Genomic DNA, 24,920 nt, shown 5'->3' with positions numbered 1-24,920 from the left:
CTGGGAGCAGCAGGACGCAGCCGGAGCCCCAGGGCCAGAGGTCCAAAGAGCAGGAGCAGCAACAGGGCCAGGAGGCAGCTCACATGGCTCTCGCAGCACAGCGCAGCGCCCCCCGGCGGCCGGGAGGAGGAATTACAGGCTTCCCAGGCAGAGCCCATCAAAGCTTCCCTCGCAGGGAAGCTAGTTAACAAGCGGTTCTAAAACCGCTTCTAAATTTAACAACGGGTTCGCGCGAACCCCTGCGAACCGGCTCCAGCTCACCCCTGCTAACATCAGACTAGACCCCGGGGTGACACTGTGTGTGGCATTGCAGATTGATAGTGCTTGTGAGGAAGGAGAGTGGAGGTTAGGTCCAGCTTTCAGTGGAGACCACAAAACATGCAGGTCGAGTGCAGCCAGAATCCTATTGGAATCTTCTAAAATAAAAAAATAATTGGAGATATACCAATCTCCTAGAAGTGGAAGAGACCTTGAAAGGTCATTGAGTCCTTATGAGTCCAGCCCCCTGCCTTCACTAGCAGGACCAATCTAACTGCAAAAACATATTGGGTTCTATAAGTCAAAATGTGACCTTTCCTCTCCCCCTTCTTTCCAAAGGACTTGCACTTTGGGGGTGAGTTCTGAGTGTCACGGCATTACCACACACTTTCCCATGAATGATGTTTAACCCCCCCACCCCTCTTTTCCTCTCTGGGCTACTTGGGAGCAGGCAACCCTCACTTGTGTGCATGGGTGCCTGATGTTTTTGACATTAAAGGAGATCCTGAGTATCCCAGTGGTGGTGATGAATAGGTGGGAATCCTCTATCCATCCCTCTGCTGCAGTCCCTTTACTCCTAAAGGAATTTACAATTGGCAGCAACTTTAGCTGGCTGTACACACTTAGCCTTGGGAACCTCCAGGAATAAACCCAGTCTAATAATAGTCTGTGGCCTGGGTGTTAACTCAAAAATACCAATTATAAATAATATACATCCAATATACTTAAATTAAAGTTAACACCCCTTTATTTAACAATTTAAAGAAACGGTATAACAGACTAAGATTATATGTCACTACTAATTTAAATCCACAGGGGGCAGTTGAGAAAATCAATTAACAAATATAGCAATACAGTAATAAATGAAACGGATCTAACTGGCATTTACACTGCCACCATTTACCCCACCCCGGAGTGTACACTCCTCTGGATTTCGGAGTCCTAGACACCTGCTTGTGTGGACACGCTTGAAGATCTGAAGCTGGAGACAGAACTCTGTAGGTTCTGTGTATCAGTACAGCCAACACAACAAGCTGCACAACTCCTCTGACGACTGGAGTTGGCCCCACCAAATGTCAGCAGCTCTGGGTCTGGTTCCATGGGATGATCATTCTGCCTCTCCTCAGACTCAGTCTCTCTGCTGTGTCCCTTCCCTTGCAAGTACTTTCCCAAACAAGAGTGGGGGTTACTCTCAGATCCTTCACTGCAGGCACACCTCAGTCAGCTCTAGGTATCATAGAATCTCAGGGTTGGAAGGGACCGAAGGAGGTCATCTAGTCCAACCCCCTGCTCATAGTCTCTGCCCTGGCTCCAACCACCAATCACCTAGGGTTGCCAACTTTCTAACTGCACAAAAGCAAACACCCTTGTCCCACTCCCTGCTTCACCCATTCCCTGAAGCCCTGCCCCAAGGCACCGCCCTCTCACTCCATCCCTCCTCCTGTCGCTCGCTGTCCCCCACCCTCACTCACTTGCTCATTTTCGTCAAGCTGGGGTAGGGGGTTAGGGTGTGAAACGGGGTAAGAGCACTGGATGGGAGTGCAGGCTCCAGGATTGGGCCAGAAATGAGGGATTCAGGGTGTGGGAGGGAGCTCCTGGCTGGAGCAGGGAGTTGGGCTGTGGGATCCAGGATGGGGCTCTGATGTGGGGCTGAAAGGTTCGGAATGCAGGAGGCAGTTATAGACTGGGGCAGTGGGTTGGAGTGCGGAAGGGGGTTCAGTGTGTGGGCTCCAGGAGTGGGTTCAGGGCTGGGGCAGGGGTTTGGGGCACGTGAGGGCATACGGGGTGCAGGCTCCAGGCTTACCTCCGGCAGCTCCCCGAAAGCAGCGTCCTGTGCCTTGTCTCCTAGGCAAAGGGGTGATCAGGCAGCTCTGCGCACTGCCTCCGCCCTCTGGCACTGCCTCCACAGCTCCCATTGGCCACAGTTCCTGCGGAGCCAGCACTTGGGGTGGGGACAGCGCATTGAGCCTGCCTGGCTGCCCCTGCGCCTAGGAGCTGAGGGACATGTCACTGCTTCTGGGGAGCTGTGCAGAGCCGAGTAGGCAGCCTGCCTTAGCCCTGCTGCACTGCCGACCTGGAGCTGCCAGGTGGTGCTGACCGGAGCTGCCAGGGTCCCTTTTTGACCAGGTGTTCGGGACACCTGGCAACTCTACAACCACCTCTGAAGCTTGCTGCTCAATCAAAACCCCATCAGGCTCTCCGCAGCAGTGTCTGGCTTCCTAGCAGCAGTTAGCAACACTCCTGGTATGGACAGAGCTCCATACAAGCAATCTGGCTTCCCTCCAGCCCCCATACCCCTGCAAAATGGAGCCCAACTGCCTCCTCTCCCTGCACTCCCTGGAAGAGGAAGTCTCTCACTCTTTCCCCAAGGCATCATGGGAGTTGTAGTCTTTAAGGCTAGACTGCAGCACACAGGATCTCTCCAACTGGAACACTTCCAATATAGTTCAGAGTGAGGCCCCTCTAGTAAAGGGGGCCTATAGATGCAAATCACAACCAGAATAAAGGAAGGTTCAAGGCTGGATCACAGAAGTAAAACAAGGTTTCTTGCATTTCAGAAATTCTTTCAACTGCCAGTAAGCATTTACTAGTGACCCCAGCTTACTAATGGATATCACTGTCTGTCTTCTGAAGAAAACCACTTTCACTGCAATGTATGTATCTTTGCTTTTGAATGTGTAACACAGACTGAAGTGAAGCAAGTTTAGTAACTAAACCTATCGCCTGGTGAATGCAGAGCCTTTTCAGGATATAAGTTTCTTGTAAGCTGTGTGGCTGCACAGCAGCCTATTAAGAGCTGTGCAGGCACTCAGGGAACCCAGTCCCGGTGGACCTGTCGTGGCCAGGGGACAGGCACCCCTCCCCCAGTCCAAACCAAGGCCCGTCCTGGACCTGCCGTGGCCGGGGTAGAGGCGCCTGTCTCCCATACCTGCTGCGTCTGGGGACAGGTGCCCTGGCCCCAACTCAGCCCAGCCCGCAACCTGCCGTGGTTGGGGGAGAGGAGCCTATCCCACAGCCCCATCCTTGGAGCTGCCATGGCGGGGAGAGGTGCCTCTTCCCCAGCCCAGGTGCTGCTTCGGGGAAAGAGAGCTGGGGGGGAGTTCTCTCTCCCCGCCGGAGCCCCAGGGCAGCCTGCATCCCCAGCCAGAACCTGCACCTCTTGTAACACATCACTTTCATATTGGTGTACATTACAGAATTCATTCCACACTTGTGTGGGAAATTAGAGAGAACACTGTTCAGGATTCTCCCTTACTTGTTTCTGAACTGTAAGTGTCTGGTAGCAAACAACAGAATAAATTGTACAAGACGATAGTCTTCCCCTTATCTTTAGGACCCTCATTTAGCAGTCTGTTCTTATTCAGCAAAGCACCATTGACTTCAGTGGCGATTAAGCATGTGCCTGCATTTATGCATGTGCTTAAAACTGCTTTGCTTAATATATAAGCACATGCTCAAATGCTTTGCTGCAGGGAAGCCTATGGGCCAATGGAAGTTTTGCCATAGTGTGTGTAGGATCAAGGTGGGTTTCATCATAGCCCTAGCACTTTTTTCCACCTGTATGGCAGGCTGAAAGGGGCTGTGGTGCAGGTGTAGGTCCTGCTTAGGCATTCCTCCAGCACAGGGATGAGTCAGGCTCTGAGAAGGTCAATCTACATCCATGCTGAGTGAGTCAGGCATGTCCTTGTTTCATGGAGTGGATGTGATTTGCAGGGAACCTTGGCTTTCTAGGTCCTCCTACCTGTTTTTACTAGTAGAAGTCTCATCCTAGCTGTCCTTTGGGGCCCTGACTAGTAAGCCATAGGTTATAGAGTGGCTGATTAGATGAAATGTGGAATATTAGGAAAAATGACCCAATAATTATTGGGACTGTTATACCATTCAAATGTAATTTACTGTGTATTTAACCCAGATGAGAACCTGCTCTGTGTGTAGTGAAACACTGAGCCTGGAAACCAGCCTTTCCAAGTACGGCTAGAACATGTTTCCAGACCAGTGTGTAATATTTAATCTCAGCCATCTCAACTGCTACATACCTTGCAGATTTAAGCAAAAGAAAGAAATGGTTACATGATGCCGTGTGCCCACTGACGCCAATTGTGGGAGAGCCTGTTATTCCAGGCCTGCGACTGCCACACAGCTCCCCTCCGTCCTGGCCTGCAGATAGCCTGGCCCACTGTGGGGCACTACACAACTCTGCCAAATGCACCTCAACCCCCAGGGAGTTCAGTGGAGCTGTGCTGATTTACCCCAGCTGAGGATCTGGCCCTAGGGATGAACTTACTAGGGGCTGACTGCTAAGGGAAAGAACACGACTTGCTTGGGCTAGTGTTTGAGCACCTGAGGTGGAATTTATTTATTAAAGACACTGAAGACCAACTGCTTTTAGGTCCAAAAGTCAGGTCAAATGCCCTGGGTGCACTACAAGAAGAATCTTGTTTGAACAGCCTTGTGAAACACAGTGGTAGCTCAGCCATGTTATAACGTAAAAAACCCCAAAGTGTTATTGCCTGCATGAATGGAGGGGGAAAGAATGTGTATAACCATGTATGAAAGTGTTATCATCAAGAGCAAATGGTTTGCTTCAGCCTAACCAGAGAGAGGGCAGGCATTTGCCACCTGCCCTACCCCTCAATAGACTTTGCCGCTGATGTGAGCAAGATGCAACCACCTCCCTGCAAGGAGCAGGGGGCTGATCTACCCATCCCTGCTAGCAGAGTGCAGTGATGGCTAACTATTAGCAAGGGGCAGGGTTAACCCTCTTCCTGCCAGTAGCTGTGTCCCTTTCACAGTAGTTAATTTGGTCCAGAGTATGAAACGCCATTGATGCCAATGGATTTTTACCAGGAATTTATTTGGCCCAGCATCTTCAGTCTCTTTGCTTTCCTCCTCTCCCCCCTGCACTGTCCTATAAATACTTTTTCTTAGCTGCCTTTGGTTGGTTCATGGTGACTTAAGCTAGCCATTGAGGCTAAGTGATTTCCAGTGCAGTTAATCTCCAATTCCTGTTGCTTATGGTAGTGGCTTGACAGCGATACTCCCTGCTGCCAGCAGAGTCAGCTAAAAGATGTTCTCTGTGGGTCTGTCCTATTTGCTCAGGCAAAGGAAATCAAGGAGCCATCCAAGATCCCACGATTCTGGGTGCATCACAGTAAGGCCAATTCTAGCTGGGCAGTTCCCAGGCTGTGCTTTCTCTCCCCTTTTAGTCCCTCAGTCTGAAGGGGAAGTAGCTCCCCACAGAGCCCCTGGAACAACGGAAGTGGCAAGCTTTTGCCCTGGATCAAATACACAAACACTCACAAAGACATCAACTAGTGAAGCTGCAATTTCAAGCAGCTCTGTATAGGAAGCCGGCCAAGTTTGAGCTGGATGTTTAATGCCAGCTAAATTAGGCACATGTTTTTATAACAGATTCTTTGTATCAGATTTCCTTATTTTAAAATCTGAAAAATGGAGCCACATCACATAAGAAGTATTTTACAAATCACGCGGTGTTCTGGATAATTTTGTCTGTGAGTCATCACTGCAGCAAACCCTTCACAAGTGTTTCCTTTTGGAATTCTCCAACCATATTTGACTGTGTTGTAGGACCCTTCTAAGGGCTCTTTGATACTCTTGTTAACTGCACAGCTATCTCGCTGCTCAGATTTTTAATCTGCTGCATCATTTCTCTCAATTTTTTATTTATTATGAGTCTGAAATGTTTATAGCTCATTTGGCTTTTGAATATTTGTGAGGTCTCTTTATCTCTCAGATATTTAATAACCATATTTGGGAAGCTTTCAGAGCCACCAAAAAACAACAACCCTGGTTTGTGAGAGAAGCTCTGAAAGTTCAGAGTGCATGATAAATATTGGAGAACATTGAAAAACATAGTGGAATGAAGGCTTGCATGTTATGCAAAGCTATAAACAAGGAGAGGGCCATGAATGCTTGGATGACTTGCGAACACACATGCTTTCCCATTGTAGATGCAAGGAAGTTAGAGCCCAGTTATTTATCTTTGCAAACAGCATCTGATGTGAGGAATGGCCTCTTGGAAGAGATGTGCTGTGATGACTGGATTACCTTTTCATCCTTAGAGCTGATCCCTCCAGAACAGCTCATAGGTACAGGATGGGGCACTGCTGTTGTCTTGACTATACCCATTCTGTGAATAGAGGGCATCTATTACACATCTTCTATAAACCTGCCCTGGTCTTAGGAACAGGCCAGTTTCACTCTTGGCAGGTTCAGCATTACATCTCACTTCCTGTCAGGTATTTAGACATAGTCAGAACATTTTCAGTGCAATTTAATTTCACCAAGAACTACAGGTTTCAGTAATGTGTTCAGGTTCAAGGCTGTCTGGTTACAGAGTGAGAGAGGGCGTTTCTCACACTCCATAGCCACGTGGTTAGGGCTCTGACCTGATATATGGGAGACCCAGGATCAAGTCACTGCACTGCTTGGTTCAGAGTGATCTGGAATGGAAAAAACAGCTCTGAATCAGGCCTGTGTCACCCATAGTGCAGGCCAGTGCCCTAACCACCCAGCTACAGAGTCCAAGAGTCCTTCTCTTGGTCCAGACGTGATCCAAGCCATGGGAGGGGGTTTTGTGGATGGGTGAGATAGTCAGGTCAAGGGACTGTTACCTGTGGGCCATTCTCATTGGCAGATAGGAAGGAAGTTAGATGTATACTGTGTATTTTGCTCTTGATTTTCATATATAGTCTGTTGCTGGGTTCCCAGGTTTATGACTGTATATCCTTTCCCCAAAATTGACTTACAATCATAGAAGATTAGGATTGGAAGAGACCTCAGGAGGTAATCTAGTCCAACCCCCTGCTCAAAGCAGGACCAGCCCCAACTAAATCATCCCAGACAGGGCTTTGTCAAGCCAGGCCTTAAAAACCACTTAGGATGGAGGTTCCATCACCTCCCTTGGTAACCCATTCCTGTGCTTCACCACCCTCTAGTGCACTAGTTTTTCCTGATATCCAACCTAGACCTCCCCCACTGCAAATTGAGACCATTACTCCTTGTTCTGTCATCTGCCACCACTGAGAACAGCCGAGCTCCATCCGCTTTGGAACCCCTCTTCAGATAGTTAAAGGCTGCTATCAAATCCCCCCTCACTCTTCTCTTCTGCAGACTAAATAAGCCCAGTTCCTTCAGCCTCTCTTCGTAAGTCATGTGCCCCAGCCCCCTAATCATTTTTGTTGTCCTCTGCTGGACTCTCTCCAATTTGTCCACATCCCTTCTGTAGTGGGGGCCCCAAAACTGGACGCAATACTCCAGATGTGGCCTCACCAGTGCCGAATAGAGGGGAATAATCACTTCCCTCGATCTGTTGGCAATGCTCCTAATGCAGCCCAATATACCGTTAACCTTCTTGGCAACAAGGGCACACTGTTGACTCGTATCCAGCTTCTCGTCCACTGTAATCCCCAGGTCCTTTTCTGCAGAACTGCTGCTTAGCCAGTTGGTACCCAGCCTGTAGCAATGCATGGGATTCTTCCATCATAAATTCAGGACTCTGGACTTGTCTTTGTTGAATCTCATCAGATTTGTTTTGGCCCGATCCTCCAATTTATTTAGGTCATGCTGGACCCTATCCCTCCAGTGTATCTACCTCTCCCCTTGCAGCTTAGTATCATCTGCGAACTTGCTGAGGCTGCAATCCATCCCATCATCCAGATCATTAATAAAGATGTCGAAGAAAACCGGCCCCAAGATTGACCCCAGGGACCCTCCGCTTGATACCCGCTGCCAACTTCCTTGTTTGTGCACAGTCTGAGTGCTTGTGAGTGGGGAAGCGCTGCCTGCTAAGGGCACTCCAGACTGGTGCATTTTGTTTACCCAGGTTTCCAGGTGAGGGGCTCAAGCCAGTTTAGTTATTTGTCAAGAGGGACCCAAGATATATTGAACCCAACCTTGTTTGCTGCCATTAATCACCTGGCAGAAGGGTTACATTGTGTTCTGCACCTTTAATGCTCTATGGCCTGCATGTCTAGAGACAAGCAGCCATTTTGTGCTCAGTTCTGTGCAGACTATTATAGAGGACACACACTCAGTGCACTCTTTCATGGAGACCTTACTTCTGTTCTTTGTTGTGGTGCTCTTCTCTTAAGCTAAAATGACTGCACTGAATGACTGCCATTTTGAAGTTTTCCCCTTGTGAATGGAAAAATGGAAGTTCTTTTTAAAACAATCCATCAACAAACCCATGTGCACAAGCAAAGAGGAGAAACTGAAATCTCTTTCCAAATAGTAGGAAGTCAGAGGCATTATGTAATGTCAAAACCCAAGTGCATGTGAAATCTTTGTACCTGTTTTTGCTTATGCTAGTGTAAATCAGGAGGAATATCTATGAAGTCATTGGAATTATACAGATGTTGAACGTGTGTAGTGAGAGCAAAATCAGACCCTGTGTGTGTGCATATGCAAACTGCATGGAGGATCCATGCAAAGCCAACAGATACATTGAAGGATACAATATTGCCATCCCCACGTGTTCAGAAATCATGAGTCTGGCACCTCAAAATTGAGATTTTTTTTAAAAATACTTCGGGGTTCTTTTGATTTACTGTCTGTTTTTTGTGCCTTTGACATGTGCTCAAGCTTTTCTCTGCAACTATGAGCAAAGCCAAGATTCTCATGTATTCACATGATTCCAGGAGCTGAGGCTTTAAGAAACATGCCAAATATGGCAAGACTGAATGATAAAATCATGACAGTTGGCATCAGTGAGAAACTCCCCCACCCCCGACAAATCAGCATAGTCCTATGAGAAGAAATCTTTCTACCTTGCACGGAGGAGGAGGGGTTACCGTGGTCCCTTATGGGGAGGAACAATAGACTCCTTCAGGAAGGGGCAAGTAGGAACTGTCAGGTTTGGAGAGCAGTGCTGATGGCCTGGGTCTCATGAGGGAAATAGGCCATTAAAAGGAAGTGTTTAGGGAGGACAGAGGAGCCCTTGGCTGGAGGGAGGAATAGGCACTGCCCAGACTGAGAGGTTCTGTACCTAAAGGGCCTTGGGTTGAACTGTACTGAACTGTGGACATCTCACTCTGATTGTCCTCTAACAATAGTTTAACTGCATTGATTCTAGCAGAGCTACGTGGGAAATTAGCATTATGGCCCACTCAAAGCAGCTGAGAAATCGTGTCAGGCCCCCCCAGAATCACAAGATTGGATTGCTTGTGTGGACAAGACAACACATTTCTATAAACATGTTAAATGTCTGTTTTATAGCCTGCGGTAAATTGGGTAGCCAACTCGGTTATAGTACCATCCATGCAGATGCAGCAATATAAACAGAAGTAGAATGTGGATAACCCCAAGCTGTGATAGAACCCAATTCCACCTGCAAGCACCCTACGCATTTAAGTGTGCTTGTCGTTTATTCCTCATCTGTTGTCCTAAACGTTTCCACAACAGCTGTCTATGCCACATGGAATCATGGAGGACAGGTGAAAGGAGAGTATGTATTTTTACTGTACTAACATCTTGTTTCTGTGCAAATGTCCTCAGTAGTAAAGAACCAGGAGAGGAGGAAAATAACAGGTGAGAGAGTCTGCTCAGGAGAAAGAACAGGGTAAGGCTTATGGGGTACAGTGACTTGGAGTAGTATTGCCTGATCTGGTGACTAGATGAGGGCATCCTGTCTATTTGATCTTTCATTACCATATTAATCAGAGTGCCAATAATGAACATAACTGGGTCATAGGTTCAAATCCATCTTTGGTCCATGATTGAGAGCTGGTCCATGGTTAGAGCCGTGAGACAAGAAGATGATTTTGGGATTGGGAGGAAGGATGAGGAGGTCAGAGAGGAGGATGTTGCAACTGGTCATGCAAGAGATGGCCCAGGTGTGTGATTTTAGCATCAGGGCTGTATCAGACAGGATGGATTCTCAAGTGACAGCCCTAGCAGAAATGGGTCCCCATCAGAGCTGACACCCTTCTCAGGTAGTCTAATAATGAGACCAAGGACAGAATGGCCATAGGGACTGACCAGCACTCAATAGTGGGTTGAGTCACTGGTGGGGCAATATGAGGATGGCTGATATAAAGCAAGCCATTTGCTGTCTCACTGAATAGCTTTCCCAACTTAATAAATCATTACAGATAGGAATTGCCATACCAGATACAACTGAGTGTCCACTTATGTCAGTCTCCTGCCGCTGGCAGTGGTCATTACCCAATACCTTAGAATAGTGGGGTGCTTGACCCAAACTGAAAAACCTTGATCTTTGAGGCCATTCAGGATCTAGGTCCAGATTGTACATGTTGAGCCATTTCTAGCTCAGAAGACGGCAAACCTCATAATGCCCAAGTGCACACAGAAAAGAGGGTTGATTACCCTTGTGACTCTTGTAGCTCTTGCAGCTGCAGATATTATTTATGTTCATAACATTTTCTAGTCCTTTTGGAAAATCCAGCTCAGCTATTTCCCTCTAGTACCTCTTGTGGTAATAAATTCCTTGGCCTGACTTTGTCTTGCCTTTTTCCCCCCTAAAAGGCTTTCCTGGTGTTACATTTATTGCCATTTTATAGCATGATGCAACATAAATCAGGACAAATGAATCTAGTTTGAAAATTCATTTATTCATTACTTCATTTGCTGTTCCAAAATCAGTGTGGTCTCCTTCTTGCTTGCCTCCTTTCCAGCTAAGTAATCCTCTAGTTTTGTTGGTAACCTCTCAACAGGTGTTTGCCGTTCTACTGGCCCCTCCAGCATTAATTTGACTAACTCCTTCTAAAAATGCCTATTATTATCTAAATAGACATTGGTTAGCAAATCAGATTTCATGGGTGGACTCTGAAAGCTGACGGGATTTCTCTGTTGCTCATCTAGAGATGGTAGTGTGAATGCCACCTCCATAGAATCATAGAATATCAGGGTAGGAAGGGACCTCGGAAATCATCTAGTCCAACCCCCAGGTCAAAGCAGGACCAGCCCCAACTAAATCATCCCAGCCAGGGCTTTGTCAAGCCTGACCTTAAAAACCTCCAAGGAAGGAGATTCCACCACCTCCCTAGGTAACCCATTCCAGTGCTTCACCACCCTCCTAGTGAAAAAGTTTTTCCTAATATCCAAACTAAACCTCCCGCACTGCAACTTGAGACTATTACTTCTTGTTTTGTCATCTGGTACCACTGAGAACAGTCTAGATCCATCCTCTTTGGAACCCCCTTTCATGTAGTTGAAAGGAGCTATCAAATCCCCCCTTATTCTTCTCTTCTGCAGACTAAACAATCCCAGTTCCCTCAGCCTCTCCTCATAAGTCATGTGCTCCAGCCCCCTAATCATTTTTGTTGCCTTCCGCTGGACTCTTTCCAATTTTTCTACATCCTCCTTGTAGTGTGAGGACCAAAACTGGACACAGTACTCCAGATGAGGCCTCACCAATGTCGAATAGAGGGGAATGATCACGTCCCTCGATCTGCTGGCAATGCCCCTACTTATGCAGCCCAAAATGCCGTTAGCCTTCTTGGCAACAAGGGCACACTGTTGACTCATATCCAGCTTCTTGTCCACTGTAACCACTAGACCTTTTCTGCAGATGTGCTGCTTAGCCATTCAGACCCTAGTCTGTAGCAGTGCATGGGATTCTTCCATCCTAAGTGCAAGACTCTGCACTTGTCCTTGTTGAACCTCATCAGATTTCTTTTGGCCCAATCCTCTAATTTGTCTAGGTCCCTCTGTATCCTATCCCTACCCTCCAGCATATCTACCACTCCTCCCAGTTTAGTATCATCTGCAAACTTGCTGAGAGTACAGTCCACGCCATCCTCCAGATAATTAATGAAGGTACTGAACAAAACTGGCCCCAGGACTGACCCTTGAGGCACTCCGCTTGATACCAGCTGCCAACTAGACATGGAGCCATTGATCACTACCCGTTGAGCCTGACGATCTAGCCAGCTTTCTATCCACCTTATAGTCCATTCATCCAGCCCATACTTCTTTAACTTGGTGGCAAGAATACTGTGAGAGACTGTATCAAAAGCTTTGCTAAAGTCAAGGAATAACACGTCCACTGCTTTCCTCTCATCCACAGAGCCAGTTATTTTGTCATAGAAGGCAATTAGGTTAGTCAGGCATGATTTGCCCTTGGTCAGGGCTGACAAGAGGTGGGGGAAGCCAGTACAAATTACTGAGGCCCGGTGGTCCAGAACGGGGCCAGAGCCCCAGCTTACCTGGCTTCTTCAGCCCTGTTTAGCCGGTCTGCCCTTGCTGGGGGCCTGAAAAAAAAACGGGGCCTGAACCTGCTCTCTGTGGCCCTGCCCTTGGTGAATGCATGCTGTCTGTTCCTGATCACTTTCCTCTCCTCTGAGTGCTTCAGATTTGATTCCTTGAGGACCTGCTCCATGATTTTTCCTGGGACTGAGGTGAGGCTGACTGGCCTGTAGTTCCCCAGATCCTCCTTTTTCCCTTTTTTAAAGATGGGCACTACATTAGCCTTGTTCCAGTCATCCAGGACCTCCCCTGATCGCCAGGAGTTTTCAGAGATAATGGCCAATGGCTCTGCAATCACATCTGCCAACTCCTTTAGCACCCTCAGATGCAGCCCATCCGGCCCCATGGGACTTGTGCTCGTCCAGCTTTTCTAAATAGTCCCGAACCACTTCTTTCTCCACAGAGGGCTAGTCATCTCCTCCCCATGCTGTGCTGCCCAGTGCAGTAGTCTGGGAGCTGACCTTGTTCATGAAGACAGAGGCAAAAAAGGCATTGAGTACATTAGCTTTTTCCACATCCTTTGTCACTAGGTTGCCTCCCTTATTCAGTAAGGGGCCCACACTTTCCTTGATTTTCTTCTTGTTGCTAACATACCTGAAGAAACCCTTCTTGTTACTCTTAACATATCTTGCTAGCTGCAACTCCAAGTGTGATTTGGCCTTCCTGATTTCACTCCTGCATGCCTGAGCAGTATTTTTATACTCCTCCCTGGTCATTTGTCCAATCTCCCACTTCTTCTAAGCTTCCTTTTTGTGTTTAAGATCAGCAAGGATTTCACTGTTAAGCCAAGCTAGTCACCTGCCATATTTACTATTCTTTCTACACATCGGGATGGTTTGTTCCTGCAACCTCAATAAGGATTCTTTAAAATACAGCCAACTCTCCTGGACTCCTTTCCCCATCATGTTATTCTCCCATGGGATTCTGCCCATCAGTTCTCTGAGGGAGTCAAAGTCAGCTTTTCTGAAGTCCAGGGTCCGTGTTCTGCTGCTCTCCTTTCTTCCTTGTGTCAGGATCCTGAACTCAATCATCTCATGGTCACTGCCTCCCAGGTTCCCATCCACTTTTGCTTCCCCTACTAATTCTTCCCTGTTTGTGAGCAGCAGGTCAAGAAGAGCTCTGCCCCTAGTTGGTTCCTCCAGCACGTGCACCAGGAAATTGTCCCCTACACTTCCCAAAAACTTCCTGGATTGTCTGTGCACTGCTGTATTGCTCTCCCAGGAGATATCAGGGTGATTGAAGTCTCCCATGAGAACCGGGGCCTGCGATCTAGTAACTTCTGTTAGTTGCCTGAAGAAAGTCTCGTCCACCTCAACCCCCTGGTCTGGTGGTCTATAGCAGACTCCTACCACGACATCACCCTTGTTGCTCACACTTCTAAACTTAATCCAGAGACTCTCAAGTTTTTCTACACTTTCATACCGGAGCTCTGAGCAGTCATACTGCTCTCTTACATACAATGCATCTCCCCCACCTTTTCTGCCCTGCCTCTCCTTCCTGAACAGTTTATATCTATCCATGACAGTACTCCAGTCATGTGAGTTATTCCACCAAGTCTCTGTTATTCCAGTCACATCATAATTCCTTGACTGTGCCAGAACTTCCAGTTCTCTCTGTTTGTTGCCCAGGCTTCTTGCATTTGTGTATAGGCATTTAAAATAACTCGCTGATCATCTTGCTTTCTCAGTATGAGGCAGGAGTCCTCCCCTCTTGCACTCTCCTGCTCGTGTTTCCTCCCGTTATCCCACTTCCCCACTTACCTCAGAGCTTTGGTCTCCTTCCCCCGGTGAACCTCGTTTAAAGCCCTCCTGACTAGGTTAGTGAGGGACAGCATAGATGAGTTGGATCTAACAGTTTGCATCTAGCCAGTTGAAGAGAATTTGTAACCCTTGTCATAATAGGCCTGATTCTCCATTGCTGTCTTCCTGGGCCTGGAGCAGCCTTTAAACCAAATTTGTGCTCCTCTAATTCTGGAGTCAGGCAGGGGCCAATCTGGCTGTCAGAGTAAATCAGAGCAACCTCTGGGCTGACCTAATCTACATTCAATTTCCCAGGCCCTCTATGAACACCAAGAAGGATGGAGTAGCTGTAGTGCAGTGCACTCTGGCTGTGTCACTGATCTGCTGGAAGCCCTTATGTTAAGTTTATGCTAGCTGGAGAGGTCATGTACAGGGGATATTCTCAAGAGTCTGTTTCCATCCACTTCAGTGCCCCTTTATGCTGTCAGAGTAGCATCTAAGTTCCTTAGTGTAACTGAAAATAATGCCCAGTGTAGTCATATCAGCTGTTATCATTTCTTGCAGTTTCTGGTATAAGATAGGTTGTGGAGAGGGAAGGAAACACATGAGATATAAAAACTTTGCCTTACTGATTATAATCTTACGGGGGCTTTTCACTGTGTTCTGTATAAAGACTCTGAAGTTATATACAGTTTGTACAAGTATGAAGGGCAAGAGTGGCCTCTGGAACACAAGGCTTTTTTCCTTCCTCTAGTTCTGAACAATACGCACCCATAATATTTCCTCCTGCAAAAAGCAAAATGTACTTTCCAGTCTAAATGACTGATTTCAGATTAAGGGAAACAACAAAGAACAAATATAAAGTCTCCAGGGGGCAGTGTGGAGAGACACAAACAAAGGCCCAGATCCTGGAAGTTATTTAGGGACCTAACTCTTATTGATTCCTGTGGAAGTTATGAGCCTAAATACCTTGGAGGCGTTTGGCCTCAGTTACTTGCTTTCTGCATGTGACCTGAAACACAAAATGGCAGCTCTATCACAACTTGGAGACTCCTATGCATTTGAAGTTACAGTACAGAGAACATATCCCATGACCCATCCTGTCCATTACATAGCTTTATACACCACATTTGCTAAAGCTTTTCTTATCAGTGTTTCTCAACCTTTTCCATACAACAACCCCATGTTGCAGCACAACAAAGTTTGCCCTCTGCTATCTAGTCATTAAAGAAATTAAGACTGGTTGCAACCTGCTGAAATCTATTTGTGACTCTTCAGGCTGAGATACAATTACCAGGACCTATAACCAGATATGTAAGGGTAATAAGTCATTGCAAAGTAGATCTTGTTCTTCCTAGAAGAATACATTGTCTCTGCTTTTCCTCTCTGGGTTTTGATGTCTGGTCAGCATTCTTTCTGTATGTGCATGACATGACTGAATCATACCAGTTGTGTTTTTCTCTGCCCAGCATGCTGTGGTTTAATTTGTAGGCAATGCTGTCATTGCACTGGATCAGACAGATTCTGCTCTGGCAGTGGTACATCTGCCTGCCGTTGCCCCTGTACTTGAGAGAAGAACTTGTTTTATGATATTGTTCTGTTTTTTTTCCTCATTTCCATCTGTTTATCATTCCACAGCTTCTTGAATAACTGAAGGGCTGCTATTGCTTTTGAGATGTGTCATAAGCTTGTCACAAGCTCTTTCTTTTCTTTAATGGTCCCCTTTGCCAGGCAGTGCAGTCTGAAATTATGGTAAGTGAAATTGACAACTTATTCCAGCTGTTCTGTTCAAGCAAATGCCAGTGGCTCTTCTGCATATTTCCCTTCTTGCTGTTGGCATTGATTTTTCTATTATTCTCCTTGGCAAAGAGTCTGAAGCCCATTTTCAGAGAGAACTGCTTGAAATTAAGGGGCCTCTTCTCTTGAAGCATGACAATAAGATAATTGTTAGTGTTACAGAGAAAGGTGGGTATTGAGTAGTGGTATAGAAGAAGGATAATTGCTATAAACTCAAAGTTGAAAGACCTGCTCCTGGTCTAAGTTTTGTATTCTTCCCCCCATCCCTCTTCAGACTGAAAATATTACCATAGTTGTTAGCCATTAAAACTTATATTCATCTTGGAGTCAAGACATGGCTAGATTTAAAGCACCAATTTCCTTTACAAACATTAATAATGTTTGTTGCTAGCTGAGATAAGGTATCAGGGCCGCCCAGAGGGGGGGGGGCAAAGGGGGCAATTTGCCCCGGGCCCCGGGCTCCGCAGGGGCCCCCAAGAGAACAGCGGAGGCTCCCGCCTCCGCCCCTCTCCTGGAGCCTCAGCGCTTGATGTCTCTGGCGGAGCCCCTGAGCCCCGCCCTGCTCAGAGCTGCGTGGTGAGGGGGCGGGGCTGGGAGCTCCACGTCGAGCGGAGGGAGCGGAGCTCCCAGCCCCGCCCCCTCACCACGCGGCTCTGAGCGGGACGGAGCTCAGACCCCGCCGGCCACACGCTGCGGCTGTTCCGGCGAGGCGCTGAGACTCCGGGCGAGGAGGGAGCCGGGGGTAAGAGGCTGGGGCCGGGGCCGGGGCCGGGGGGAAGCCGGACCCGCCGCCGAAGCGCAGCCCGGTCTTCGGCGGCGGAGGGCCCCTTCCGTTCTGGGACCCGCCACCGAAGTGCCCCGAAGACCCGCGGCGGGAGCCCCCCCCCCCGCCGCACTTCGGCGGCGGGTCCCGCTGCGGGTCTTCGGGGCACTTCGGCGGCGGGTCCTGGAACGGAAGGGCCCCCCCACCGCCGAAGACCCCGGGCCCCTGGAATCCTCTGGGCAGCCCTGTTAAGGTATCCAGGGTTATGCTTCAGGGCTTAAAATGATTGCCACAGAGATCAGGTAGAAATGTTGTCCTCCATGCACAGCACTGTAGAATTAATCAGGTACCTTAATGAGAAGTGGGGGGCAGCGATGGGAGTGAGAGATACTTGCCTTCCTTTTGAGTATCAAGTATAGATTGTTACTGGAGGCAGAAAAATGTACTTGGTGCAGCAGTGGTCTGATACACTATGGGGTTCTCACAAGAAATTTTTTGGTCAGCTCACAGTGCAGCCACCAACTATTACTAGTGGCCGCTCTGACAGTTTTTCCGAAAATACTCAATTAACTTTAGGAAAAACAAAATAATTATGCATATATACATGTCTAAATCATTGTAATTTATTTATGTAGGGTTTTTTCACAGACTCAATAATAAAAATAATGTACAGCTTTCTCTGGTCTTTACTGGACCTAAACAGAATAGAAACAAATAATGTGTTTTGCATGTTCTTGTCCCTTTTTGTTGTTGTTTCTTTTGGGTTTCTTTTTCTTTCTTTCTTTCTTTCTTTTTTTTTTTTGGTTGCTTATTCTTTTAAGACTTGCTAGCTAGTAAGTCTGTTTCTGTGAAAAATGATATTTGTATTTTGTTAATATCACTTTTCACAGTAGCAGACTTGTTAGCTAGCTGTGAGGCAGTGAAAAGTGATATTAACAAACATACAAATACCACTTTTCACAACAGACTTACTCTACACAACAGACTTTTCACAATAGCCCTGGCAAGCTGGGAGATGAACCTAGCCCTGGATGCTGAGGGAGGCAGCTGGGGGCCAGGGGTGATGTGGGGGGTGAGTCCAGGGACCAGAGCCCGGCAGCTGTACAGCCAGGGACTGGGGCTGGAGGACACAGTGGGGGCCAGGGGCAATGTGAGGGTGGGAGGAGGTGAGCTTGGGGCTGTCAGTCACTGCTGCATGCTTGGGGCCAGAGCTGGATCACATGACCCCATGGCTGGGGTCTGAAACCCTGTGGCTGGGGGTCAGAGCCCACTGCTGCACGGCTGGAGCCCAAGGCCAGAGGAAGCAGCAGGTGGGGGGGGGGGTGAGCTGGGTCCAGGGCCGGGGTCAGGGCTCAAAGCCCGTGGCCAAGGAATGGAGCCTGCTGACCCCCACCCCAGGTCTGAAGCCCAAACCCCACCCGCCTGCCTGCTCCTTCAAAGTTTGTGGCTCCAGAGTGCGACAGGGCCCAACCCCTGCTGGCAGCCCTGGAGGAGAGGGCACCTGTGCACCCCCCATCACCACCCAGGAGGCTCTGGCCTCATGAGAAGCCCCTGGTGGCCACATTTGAGAAACACTGCATCCTCAACCTTTTCCATGCTGGGACCTCCCCACCTCCAGGACTGCTTCTCATCCAGCCAGGAGTTATCTGGGGTACCCCTGCTGTACAGCAATCTCTGGAGGGCAGGGTGCTTGCAACCCCGTGACAGCAGTGTGTGATCTCCACAAGTTGAGAACCTTTGCATTATGGCAAACGCTGTCCCAAATGGAAGTGGAGTAAGAATCATTGCCTAATTGCTGCAGTCTCATCCTGAGCATGCTTCCCATCGGTAGTGGTATTGTACATTGTCTTGTTGCCATTCACTGTGTTGTCTCTCCATCCTCTGTCTGTTTTTTCTCCTTAGACAGTTTTATTGAGCACAGCCTCTTAGGAACTAAGTCAGTGAGCCTGATCTCAAACATTTACTCCTGGGGGAATTCTGCGCAGAATTCATGTCCCCTGCAGATTTTTTTTTCCTGCAGAAAATACATTCTGCTGAAGAGGTGCTTCAGTTACACCTTTCACCCACCAGAGACTGCTGCGGTTAGGGTGACCAGATGTCCCAATTTTATAGAGACAGTCCTGATTTTGGGGTCTTTTTCTTATATAGGCTCCTATGGCCCCCCCACCCCCGTCTCAATTTTTCACATTTGCTGTCTGGTCACCCTAGCTGTGGTGCCAGAAGATAGGACAGCTGGCTCATGGGCTGGAGCAGCCAGTCAGGGAGGGAGGGGGCTGAGGCTGCATTCCTCACAGTGACATACCCACGAGGCCAGGTGAGGCGGCACAGGATATGTGGGGGATGGACAAAGTGTGGCACATGGGGCTACTGGGGGGGGTCACATAGACTGGTGTTCAGAAGGGCTAGTGTGGGGGGGAAGACTGGGGTGGGGGCACAGGAGCTAGTGGGTGACAGCATTGAGTCAAGGGCTGAATGGGAGGGAGTGAAGAGCCCATGGGGTGATCTGAAGGTGGAGGGGTGGCTGAATGAGAGTGCAGGGACACATGGGGTTGGGGGATGGGTAGCTGAGTGGGGGTGCAGGAACATGGGGGAGGGGAAGTGCAGGATTACACAAGGACAAGGGCAGGTGTGCCTGACTGAATGAGAGAGGCACTGAATGGGGTCAGCCATGGTCTGCATGGGGGAGGCTCCCCAACTCCCTAACAATCCCTCCACACCCCAGAAAACTGCTCCATACTTCTCCCACCCACACCCAACAACCCTCCAGGTTCACTCCCAGGCTCCTGCCCAGGAATTATTTGCCTCAACCACAGCTCCTCCGTTATCCCAGACTCCCCCAACCTTTTGCACTGCTTCTGAGGGGTGTGGGAAATACAGTTCTGTATTGTAGTTTAAATTAATTATTACACAAAGTTCTGTATTAATATGCCTAGTAAGGAATCAGTTTGTCAAAAAACATTTCCCGAATCTTTTTTTGTTTTCTGTATTGTTACAGACATACTTGCTGGAGAGGTGTTTTGAAATAAATTACCAAAATAATTGAAACTGGCATGATTATATTGTGTTATTTTGACAAATAAAATATGTGGAATTTTGCAATATTGTGCACAGAATTTTTAATTTTTTGGCACAGAATTCCCCCAGGAGTAAATGTTAGATTTTTGTTGCATTTTATTTATTGGTATTAGTGCCTATTGTGATTCCATGTAAAGAAATGTAATTAAAACAGAGCCCTGTGTATTGTTATGCATTTGAACCCATTGCCTCGGTTACTGACCCTCACCTAATATATCAGTAAGTAGTGACACTTCTCGTGTCTTTAACACTTATGTAACAGACGCTGAAAGATTAGAATTGGAGGTATCTGCTACTATTTTGGGGCGTGGGCTGGGTACCAACCTCTCTGCGCTGCCTTTCTGAGAAGCAAGTATTTAGTTTTGTCAGTATGAAGAGCATTACTCACTCTCCTTCTTGACACACTCTAATACATGTAATGAGCAGTGATTTACATGAGGATGTGCCAGTGCTCTTCTCAGGCAGCCTGGGCTTGGCTGGCTTGAATCTCCCACTGGGGAAGCGAGAATGGGCTCATCTTCAGCTAAATCTAGAGATGCTGAAAAAAGAGCCCAAGATGGGAAAGGGAGGGGTGAGTCTAACCTTACTGACACTGATGTAAATCAGGAGTAACTCAGTTGAAGTCAGTGGCTTGCTGGCATGAGAAGAGAATGAGACCCTGAGCATCATAATAACAAAGCTATTCATTTATTTTCTCCCTTTATAATGCTGCCCCTCTTCTCCTTCCACAAAGTGACTGGGGCAAATTGACTGCTGGTGTAAGCAGCTGCAATTCCATTGAAGTTGCATCCAATTACACCCAGAGGGCCAGAGCTGCCACTGGTGCATGCGCTGTTTTGGCTCCCTGGCGTCAGCTGGAAAAGCATAATAGGTCTCCCTTCTTTCTAAGGCCCTGGATAATTGGCAACATCAGTCTAAGGGGAGTTTTTGTGTGTTCACCCACCTTTCTGGTTCTCTGCTGACTCCTCTCTCCCAGAATCCTCAAGGCTAAAATGGAGGGTCCTTACGGTTGGGATGGAGATTCATGAGTTTATTCTCTCTTAGGCCAGCTGGAAATAGTGCTACCTTACTACAGATAGCAGGGGCTCTTGGCAGCACCATGCCGTATCACTCTAGGAGATCCCCAGTCTCATGCAGGTGGCATTTTTAGAGGAAGAGTCCTCACTGGCCATTCTCCACTGCCAACCTCTTGTGTACTGATGTGTTCACAGCCACTTATTGGGCTACCTGTATTATTTCTATTTTTCTGATACATATTGGCAGCTTCCCAACTATGTCTTTCTGCATGTGTGTGTGAACCTGTGTGTAGCATGAGTGAAACCAAAAGGACCATCACATCCAAGTAAAGAATGATTGTCTATCTGTAACAGACTGGCAAGGTTTGCCTGAATTAGCACACCCATCAGGTGTTGATTCTGCTGGGAAAGAGGCTGAATGGGTTCTGCTGACTCACTGAGGCAGGTGACTCATTACCCTGCCCAGATATATCAGGTAACTGAGTGCTCAGAATATGCTTGTACAGCCCCCATTGACTTGATTGGCAAGCCATGTGCCATTGTTGGAGACCAGGATTTGGTCTAATATGCTAATTATTATTAATTGTATCATACTTCCCCTCCTTATTGCCCCATAGACAATCCAGTGGTCTGTGGGACATTCCAGTTCAGTGACACAGACTGACCAGTTAAATTGGCTGCACTTCCCTGGGTGCTTCACAATAACGGCATAGAACAGTTTGCCATCGATAAATTCATGATCCTATTAAACCATTGGCAGATTAGCCACTGGGCCAACGGACCCCATGCCCAGGGTCCCGGCCAACTGGGGGGCCCTGGAAAAATGGTCGCCCCTGCACCCTGCTCCACCCACTTGGCACTCCTGCCGGGGAGCGGGCTCAGGGTGCAGGAACTTGTCCTGCTCCGTCCACCTGCCTGTTGCTTCTGCCGGGGAGCGGGGTCGGGGGTCTCTCCCGCCTGCCCAGCATTCCTGACCCCACTCCTCAGAGGGAGTGCTGGGCAGGCGGAGCTTGGGAAGCCCCCATGCCTTGCTCCCCAGCAGGAGCACCAGGTGGGAGTGGGGGGACTGCAGGTGGAATGGGTGCGGAGGGGTCCCCACTTGCCTTGGCCCAGGGCCCCATAAAACTGTAATCCGCCTCTGCATTAAACTCTATATAAAAAGCAGAAATTCATAAACGTTAGTGTTGGCCTGCTACTAACACAGTCATTCTCAATATTTTCTTTTAATTGGCAGCAGTGATAGCAGAATCTCATCCTTGCCATGCCAGCTGGAGAGAGCATATTTGCTGCTATTTGCAATACCTATTAAACTGGCAGTCACAAGATAGATGAGGAAATGTAAAAGATCCACTAATGCCTTGTCTCATTTGAGCCACAGTCACTCCACCTTGTGACTGAAACACTTACAAAGCTCAAATGCATAGCGCCTCTTATTTATACAGCCACATTTGAGAGGCAACATTTGTCTAGTGTAGAGGGCTCTGGACTGGGAATGAGGAGATCTAGACTCATAGAGTCGTAGGACTGGAAGGGACCTCAAGAGGTCATCTAGTCCAGTCCCATGCACTCAAGGCAGGACTAAATATTATCTAAACCCTTCCTGACAGGTGTTTGTCTAACCTGCTCTTAAAAGTCCCCAATGATTAGGGTGACCATACGTCCCAGTTTGGCTGGGGCAGTCCCTTTTTTAAGCCCTGTCCCGGCCGTCCCAACTTTTTTTCCAAAAGGAAGCATTTGTCCTGTTTGCTTTTGCTGACTTGATCAGTTGGCAAGACAAACAGGGCAAATGCCCAGTTTTGTCAAAAAAGTGCGGTGCAGTGCAGAGGGGGCAAATGGAGATGCCAGTCTCCCTCAGGCGGGAGGCAGGACTGTATGGGGGAGCAGCATTCCAACAATAGCATGGGGGAGCCCCACAGTGTTCCAGCAATTGGCAACAGCATCGGAGGGGGGCCTCTGGCGAGTGGCTGGGGATGTCCCATATTCTGTTTGGGAAATATGGTCACCCTACCAATGATGGCAATTCCACAACCTCCCTGGGGGAATTTGTTCCAGTGCTTAACCACTCTGACAGCTAGGAAGTTTTTCCCAATGTCCAACCTAAATACCCTTGCTGCAATTTAAGCCCATTGCTTCTTGTCCTTTCCTCAGAGATTAAGAAGAACAATTTATCTCCCTCCTCCTTGTAACAACCAATTTGTCCTCATCATTCCTGAAATGTGGCGCCCAGAACTGGACACAATATTCCAGCTGAGGCCTAATCAGCATGGAGTAGAGCAGAAGAATTACTTCTTGTGTCTAGCTTACAACACTCCTGTTAATACATCCCAGCATGATGTTCGCTTTTTTTGCAAGAGGGTTACACTGTTGACTCATATTACGCTTATGGTCCACTATGACCCCCAGATCCCTTTCTGCAGTACTCCTTCCTAGGCAGTCATTTCTCATTTTGTATGTGTACAACTGATTGTTCCTTCCTAAGTGGAGTACTTTGCATTTGTCCTTATTGCATTTTATCCTGTTTACTTCAGATCATTTCTCCAGTTTGTCCAGATCATTTTGAATTTTAATCCTATCCTCCAAAGCACTTGCAACCCTTCCCACCTTGTTATCATCTGCAAACTTTGTAAGTGTACTCTCAATGCCATTATCTAAATCATTGATGAAGATATTGAACAGAACCGGACCCAGAACTGATCCTTGCGTCACCCAACTCATTATGCCTTCCAGCATGACTGTGAACCACTGATAACTACTCTCTGGGAATGGTTATCCAACCAGTTATGCATCCACGTTATGGTAGCACCACCTAGGTTGTATTTCCCTAGTTTGTTTATGAGAAGGTCATGCGAGACAGTATCAAAAGCTTTACTAAAGTCAAGATATACCACTTCTGTCACTTCCCCCCATCTGCAAGGCGTATTACCTTGTCAAAGAAAGCTATCAGGTTGATTTGACACAGATTTGTTCTTGACAAATCCATGCTGACTGTTACTTATCACCTTATTATCTTCTAGGTGTTCGTAAATTGATTGCTTAATTATTTGCTCCATTGTTTTTCTGGGTACAGAAGTTAAGCTGACTGGTCTGTAATTCCCCGGGTTGTCCTTATTTCCCTTTTTATAGATTGGCACTATATTTGCCCTTCTCCAGTCATCTGGAATCTCTCCCATCTTCAATGACTTTTTGAAGATAATCGCTAATAGCTCAGATATCTCCACAGTCAGCTCTATTCAACTCTGCCATTGTCCTGCTGGAGGACCCTGGGAAATCATTTATCCCTTTTGTGTCTTTTTCTTCCACCATCTTTTGTTGGTGTTGTCCAATTACACGGTAGGCTCTTCAGGGCAGGACTTGTTTGTTGCTGTGTGCACAACATATAAATAGCAATAACTGTCTCTCTGGTTTTAAAGAGCTCCTTAACGTTTTCTGTCTTTAAAAGCTTGTTGAATGGCCTCTGGCCCTATACTTAGGCCCTTCTGATCCCTTTCTCTCCTATTCTAAAACTGGCCTCCTCATTTGTGGTGTATTCATATTTGATTATGTTTTCATTGCATTGCATTTGCTTTGATTTTTGCAGCACAGTGCACCAAGCACTTTGGCAGGCAGGCACTGTGTAAATAACAGTATTATGTCAACCAAGATCAGCCTCTCACAGGGTCGGCTCCAGACACCAGCTTAGCAAGCAGGTGCTTGGGGCGGCCACTCCGGAGCGGGGCAGCACGTTCAGGTATTCGGCGGCAATTTGGCGGAGGGTCCCTCACTCCCGCTCAGAGCGAAAGACCTCCCGCTGAATTGCTGCAGATTGCGATCGCGGCTTTTTTTTTTTTTTTTTGGCTGCTTGGGGCGGCAAAACCCCTGGAGCCGGCCCTGGCCTCTCACATGCTTTACCTTGCAAAACTCTTATGTTTCTTTAACGTGGCTGTTCTGGTTTTGGTGCTGGAGGCTGTGTGTGGACCTTTGCGTCCTCCTGCAGGCTTTAGGTCTGAGCTCACTCACGGTGTTTGTCACTGCTGCCTGTGGTGGTATTGGAAGCTGTGCTGCCTG

At 47.7% G+C, this 24,920-nt stretch overlaps 1 protein-coding gene across 5 annotated transcripts in view; it reads left to right on the top strand.

Moving 5' to 3' along the window:
* The window catches only part of SORBS1 (sorbin and SH3 domain containing 1), a 313,279-nt gene that overhangs the window by 121,664 nt on the left and 166,695 nt on the right, over positions 1-24,920 (top strand). The window contains exon 3 of one of the 5 annotated variants that reach the window (XM_045024364.1): positions 2,817-2,912. The exons of the other annotated variants lie outside the window; for them this stretch is intronic. The gene's annotated coding sequence lies outside the window, so the exon portion shown is untranslated. The remainder of the gene's footprint in view (positions 1-2,816; positions 2,913-24,920) is intronic. 5 annotated transcript variants of the gene reach the window in all.

This window comes from Mauremys mutica, chromosome 7 (assembly GCF_020497125.1).
Source record: "Mauremys mutica isolate MM-2020 ecotype Southern chromosome 7, ASM2049712v1, whole genome shotgun sequence".
Taxonomy (NCBI): domain Eukaryota; kingdom Metazoa; phylum Chordata; order Testudines; family Geoemydidae; genus Mauremys; species Mauremys mutica.
This window is presented reverse-complemented; position numbering and strand designations above follow the sequence as displayed.